Here is a 7,117-nt window from a genome sequence, read left to right as displayed (position 1 = left end):
CTAAGATAACTCAAGAAATCTGTCATTAATTTAGAAATCTATTCATCCAATTTTACATCTCAATAGAAAAAATGCTTGAGGTGTTGTATGCCAGCAAAGGCAGATCCTTTGTGCTGATGTCTGTCTCACTGTCTGTGTCCTGAGGTAGGATTGGATAGAGCACCATCACAGCAGCTGTGTATCTCGTGTTACTGGGCAAGTGAGCATGGTCGAAATCATAAACCCAACCCTCAATTAAGTCATGACAAACTCCCAAAACTCAGTTTTGGATGAGACTGACTTTTTGAACATAATTATCCTATTTACACTGTAGTACATTTTGAATAAATGTTTCTAATATCGATGCCACAGGCCGTTTTCCATCAGATAAGTTGTTTAGCTTTAAAGGAAACCAAATAATACAGCTAGAAAACTTGGTACCAAGTTGTGATGTAATGTTACTGTATATTTTTTATTATTATTTTAATTTTATTTTACCCCCTTTTCTCCCCAATTTCGTGGTATCCAGTTGTTAGTAGTTACTAACTTGTCTCATCGCTACAACTCCTGTACGGGCTCAGGAGAGATGAAGGACGAAAGTCATGCATCCTCTGAAACACAACCCAACCAAGCCGCACTGCTTCTTAACACAGCGCGCATCCAAACCAGAAGCCAGCTGCACCAATGTGTCGGAGGAAGCAGCGTGCACCTGGCTACCTTGGTTAGTGTACAATGCGCCCGGCCCGCCACAGGAGTCGCTGGTGTGTGATGAGACAAGGATATCCCTACTGGCCAAGCCCTCCCTAACCCGGACGATGCTAGGCCAATTGTGCGTCGCCCCACGGACCTCCTGGTCACGGCCGGCTGCAACAGAGCCTGGATGCAAACCCAGAGTCTCTGGTGGCACAGCTAGCGCTGTGATGCAGTGCCCTGGACCACTGCACCACCCGGGAGGCCCACCGTTACTGTAGATTGTATAGCTAGTAGCAAGCTAAGGTTTTTTGCCTTTGTTTAACGATTCACTGGGTTCACCAGAGTTGGCACCACAGGTTCAAAACTGGTGTGGCAAAATATGTATGTGTCTTTTCTGGGGCCTGGTGTTTTTCCTGATCTCTTGACCTAGTCAGGTAAAGGTCTGGGTCCTATTTGTATGCTATGACAGAGTCCAACATTAACTGTCTCTCCACTGGCCCGACCAGGTGTGGTACAATTTTATTTGGTGAAGGAGGGCAAAAAGTAAATGTAAATGACTTCATCATTTCATCAATCAAAGTTTGTAACGACACAATAGCCTATCATGATAGAATATGCATAAAATGAATCCTCGTATTGCAACGTCTGCCTATGCCCACACACAGGGTTGGGTAGGTTACATTCTAAATGTAATCCGTTACAGTTACCTGTCCAAATTGTAATCAGTAATGTAACTTTTGGATTGCAATTATATTACATTCAGTTACTTTTAGATGACTTCCCCCTTAAGAGACATTAGCAGAAGACAAACATGTATGTTTCCAATTGAACAGCATCTATTACAGGATAAATTAATGTCAAAGTTTATATAGCTGGAAAAAATGAAGAGACCACTGCAAAATGATCTGTTTCTCTGGTTTTACTATTTATAGGTATGTGTTTGGGTAAAATTTGCATTTTATTTTTATTTTATTCTATAAACTACTTTATTCTATAAACACTTCACCCAAATTCCGAATAAAAATATTGTCATTTAGAGCGATAATTTGCAGAAAATGACAACTCGTCAAAATAACAAAAAAAGATGCAGAGTTGTCAGACCTCGAATAATGCAAAGAAAATAAGTTCATATTCATTTTCAACACAAAACTACTGTTTTAACTTAGAAAGAGTTCAGAAATCAATATTTGATGTAATAACCCTGATTTTCAATCACAGCTTTCATGCCTCTTGGCATGCTCTCCACCAGTCTTTCACATTGATGTTGGACAAATATTCAAGCAGTTCGGCTTTGGTTGATGGCTTGTGAACATCCATCTTCCTCTTGATCACATTCCAGAGGTTTTCAATGGGGTTCAGGTCTGGAGATTGGGCTGGCCATGACAGGGTCTTGATCTGGTGGTCCTCCATCCACACCTTGATTGACCTGGCTGTGTGGCACGGAGTATTGTCCTGCTGGAAAAGTCCAATCCTCCAGGACAACCTTGTACGTGGCTTGATTCATGTGTCTTTCACAAAGTCAAATCTGCCCAATTACAGCCTTGCTGAAGCACCCCAGATCATCACCGATCCCCCACAGAATTTTACAGTGGGTGCGAGACACTGTGAACACATATTGTCTCAATAAATGTTCTATTTTTAATTCCCTAAAACACCAAGTTAGACATACCTAATTCTAAAATAGGCTAGCATCACTGCCAATCATTTGAATAATCTAAATCAGTTTAATGGATATATGCATTTAGATATTTTTTAATTAGTAATTAGTGAGTGAATTAGAGCATATAGTGTTAACAAACTATCAGCCTTGTATTTAGTTTAAATCAAAGCATATATCCTGCCTAGTGGTACGCTCTGAGTTTTGACCCACAACATTTTTTGAGGGACTATTTAACTTCAGCTAACCCTACTAAAATGTCATTAGAAAATGAAGTGTTTTTGGTGTAACAGTAACGTTATAGGCAGGGCGTAACTTTGGTTTTAGAAGTGGGAGCGACATAATTTTATTTATTTCTATCCAGTCGTATAAACACTCCAAACAGCCTACCTCACCACTCGGTGGCTTCGGCATGGTCCTAAAGCACACTGTTGCCTTGTTTTGTATCACATTCCAATGATAAAGCTGGGGGGGACAGAAATGCAATTTCAGAATGTGGGGGACATCCCTCCATCCCCGGGGAAAGTTGTGCCATTGGTTTTTAGGTCTGCTATGATATTATTTTCAGTTATGTTATTTAAATTGCCAATTAATCATAATGTGATCTTGCAAGACATTGAGGGGTCAGGGTCCTTTGGCTTTGCGGTGGCCATGCTGGTTTGGGTGTCACCGGCAGGATGGTTTCACCTTAACCAAGTGGTCACATATTGCTCTGGGTTCTGTTTCACAAGAGGGGGTCCGTGAAGTTTTATGAAAATCAAGGCAGACACATGGCATATTTAGATATTTTTTCAACGGGCCTCTGCAGTGCACACGTAGGGCTGTTACGGTGACCATATCACTGCCACACCGGCGGTCATGAGTCATGAAGGCCGTCAAATTCCACATGACCATTTAGCCATGGTAATTAGGCTTCTCCAAGCTCTAATGCTGATGATGGTCATTAGTAGCCTACCAACTTGCTAACTGCCTGTTACTTAGCACTCTATTCTCTCTCTAATCCTTCTTACATCAATACAAATGTAATCAACCATCTAATTACTTTGTGCGAGCCCATGAGCTCATGTTGTACATTTCTATAGGCTATGCAATTGTGTGAGAAAACAGAGTGATGGACTCTATTAAAAACAGGAGGATCCCAACAGCTTTTTACTAGGCCTACTATATTTACTTCTCAACTTCCCTAATATTAAGCACACTGCTTCATTTTACAAAAGAAGTACAGCCTACTTAGCAGGCATGAAAATGAACCATGGGAAAAGTGTCCTCCATAACCTATTTAAGTGCAGAGATGACATGTATTTTTCCCCCTGTTTCAAGACTAGTGGATGATAATGGCCCATTCTAAATAAAAAAAGATTCACATATATTATTTACTATAAGTAAAGACAAGATTATATCAAGAATAGTCTGATGGGTAACAATATTAGCTTATCACTTGTGCAGGCAGGGAGAAGGCAATTGAAATTATTATATTCAGCCCAAATGCACAACGACCATTGGCCTCAAAAGGCATGTATTTTTTTTAGGGGGCATTACAGCCACACAATGGGGATGCCTCCGGGAAATTCGAAGAATTATCAAGTTCTTGTAAAATTGTGAAGGAGAGACTGATGAAGTGTGTACAGCCAGCACAAACACAAAGCAGAGCTCATGCTTTTCAGGCAACTTTTTCAAATCATCATTATTGTTCGATCATGCAGCCTTAGGAAATATTAAAAATCAAAACATACAGTACAGTGCCTTCGGAAAATATTCAGACCAATTGACTCTTTCCACATTTTGTTACGTTACAGCCATATTCTAAAATTGAATAAATTAAAATCTACAAACAATACCCCATAATGACAAAGTGAAAACACGTTTTTAGATTTTTTTTGCAAATGTATTACAATTAAAACATAAATAGCTTATTTATAGAAGTATTTCAGCCCCTTTGCTGAGACTCTAAATTGAGGTCATGTGCATCCTGTTTCTACAACTTGATTGGAGTCCACATGTGGTAAATTCATAGATTGGACATGATTTAGAAAGGCACACACCTGTTACTATAAGGTGAGTCCACATGTGGTAAATTCATAGATTGGACATGATTTGGAAAAGCACACACCTGTTACTATAATGTTCCACAGTTGACAGTGGATGTCAGAGAAAAAAACCAAGCCATGAGATCGAAGGAATTGTTTGTAGTGCTCCGAGACAGGATTGTGTCAAGGCACAGGTCCAACCTGACAGAGCTTGAGATGATCTGCAGAGATGAATGGGAGAAACCCCAAATACAGGTGAGCTTGGCATACAGAAGAAGACTCGAGGCTGTACCAAAGGTGCTTCAACAAAGTACTGAGTAAAGGGTCTGAATAGTTATGTAAATGTGATGTTTATTTATATTTTTTTTATCAATTCGAAAAATATTCTAAACACCTATTTTTGTTTTGTCATTTGGGATATTGTGTGTAGACTGCTGAGGAAAAAAATTTAGATTAAGGCTGTAATGTAACATAACATAATCTTCTGTATACCCCCCTACCTTGTCACAACACAACTGATTGGCTCAAATGCATTAAGGAAAGAAATACCATTAATTAACTTTTATTGATTTGTATTGCTCGTTAAAGCTTGCTGTTAACTTGCCAACTGACGTTAGATGGCTGCCTAGCTACAGTAGCTAACATTCCCTGTATGAACTGTGTGTAGAGATACCATTTCACATCTATTGTATAATAATGCAAAAACTTTTGTATCTGGAATTTGTCTTTCAGCATCAATCTGTAGAACACGCCTGACTCTAATCCACCAGTCATCAAAATGAGAGCTGGCCCAAGCAAGCAAAGACAGCAGCGCATTCATCAACTACATGCACCATTTCTTCACCAAGCAAAGACAGCAGCGCAGTCATCATCTACATGCACCATTTCTTCAACTACGGAGCTGGGAAAACATGTGATAACTGCAGTGGCCAAAACAAGTTCTCTCTCTGTCACGCCCTGACGTTAGAGAGCCTTTTTATGTCTCTATTTGGTATGGTCAGGCACCGTGTTATGGGATGATGCGCTTGGTGTCTCGAGTAAGCATTCACATGCTGGTGTGCTCTGTGCCAGCGTCCCGCATTTTCAGGGTGGAAGTGGGCATCCAGCCAGAACGGGTTGTGCCCGCTCTGCGCTCGAGACCGCCAGTGCGCCTTTATGGGCCAGTGTATCCGATGCCCGCCCCACGCACCAGGCCTCCTGTTATCCATGGAAAGAATCCTCCAGTGATGATCCAGGGCACGAAGCCTCTAGTGAGTCCGAAGCCTCCAGCGACGGTCCCCAGTCCGGGGCCCGCGACGAGGGTGCCCAGTCCAGGCGAGGGTCCCCGCACCAGAGGTGCCACCAAAGTGGGGTGAGCCAGTGGTGGAGCTGAGTCTGCGTCCCGCACCTGAGCCGCCACCACGGATAGATGCCAACCCAGGCCCTCCCCTATAGGTTCAGGTTTTGCGGCCGGAGTCCCCACCTTTTGGGGGTGGGGGTACCTGACCTTAGAGAGCCTTTTTATGTCTCTATTTGATTTGGTCAGGGTGTTATTGGGGTGGGCATTCTATGTTTTGTTTTCTATGATTTTGTGTTACTATGTTTTTGCCGGGTATGGTTCTCAATCAGGGACAGCTGTCTATCGTTGTCTCTGATTGGGAACCATACTTAGGTAGCCCCTTTTCCATCTTTTCGTTGTGGGAGGTTAACGTTGTTTGTGGCACTAATGCCCTGTAAGCTTCACGTTTGTTTTTTCGTTTGTTGTTTTGTTGGCGACATTTTGAAATAAAAAGGAAAATGTCACCACTCTGCACCTTGGTCTTCTTCCAACAATGGCCGTGACACTCTCTCTCGTCCCTTTTTCAGGACCCTGTCTTTCAAGGTTAATTCGTAAAAATCCGAATAACTTCACCGATCATTGTAAAGGGTTAAACACTTTCCCATGCTTGTTCAATGAATCATAAACAATTAATGAACATGCACCTGTGGAACGGTCGTTAAGACACTAATAGCTTACAGATGCGGGGCAATTAAGGTCACAGTTATAAAAACATAGGACACTAAAGAGGCCTTTTTACTGACTCTGAAAAACACCAAAAGAAAGATTCCCATGGTCTCTGCTCGTCTGCGTGAACATGCCTTAGGCATGCTGCACGGAGGAATGAGGACTACAGATCTGGGGCTAGTTGGATCGGAGGGCTAGGGCCATTCCCCCCAGAAATGTTCGGGAACTTGCAGGTGCCTTGGTGGAAGAGTGGGGTAACATATCACAGCAAAAACTGGCAAATCTGGTGCAGTCCATGAGGAGGAGATGTACTGCAGTACTTAATGCAGCTGGTGGCCACACCAGATACTGACTGTTACTTTTGATGTTGACCCCTCCTTTGTTCATGGACACATTATTCAATTTCTGTTAGTCACTGTGGAACTTGTTCAGTTTATGTCTCAGTTGTTGAATCTTATATTCAGACAAATATTTACATGTTAAGTTTGCTGAAAATAAACGCAGTTGACAAACGACGTTTCTTTTTTTGCTGAATTTAAATTGCCAAAGCGAACATAAACACATATTAAATCAATGTAGATAGATACAAATTTGAAAAATAATAATACTCAATGACTAATAACAATTTACAGGACTGTAATAAAATAATGAAGACAATAATGAAATAGTGAGAAAGACACTGGTAGCAATGTTATTGCTCTCTATCTCTATCGTGTTGAAACACGTTGACAGAGGATCTTTTAAGTGTTCATAAGTAGCTAGCCAGGGAGAGAGAGG

This window comes from Oncorhynchus masou, chromosome 8 (genome assembly GCF_036934945.1).
Source record: "Oncorhynchus masou masou isolate Uvic2021 chromosome 8, UVic_Omas_1.1, whole genome shotgun sequence".
NCBI classification, from domain to species: Eukaryota; Metazoa; Chordata; class Actinopteri; order Salmoniformes; family Salmonidae; genus Oncorhynchus; species Oncorhynchus masou.
The sequence above is the reverse complement of the archived record's forward strand: the minus strand, read 5'-3'. Positions refer to the sequence as shown.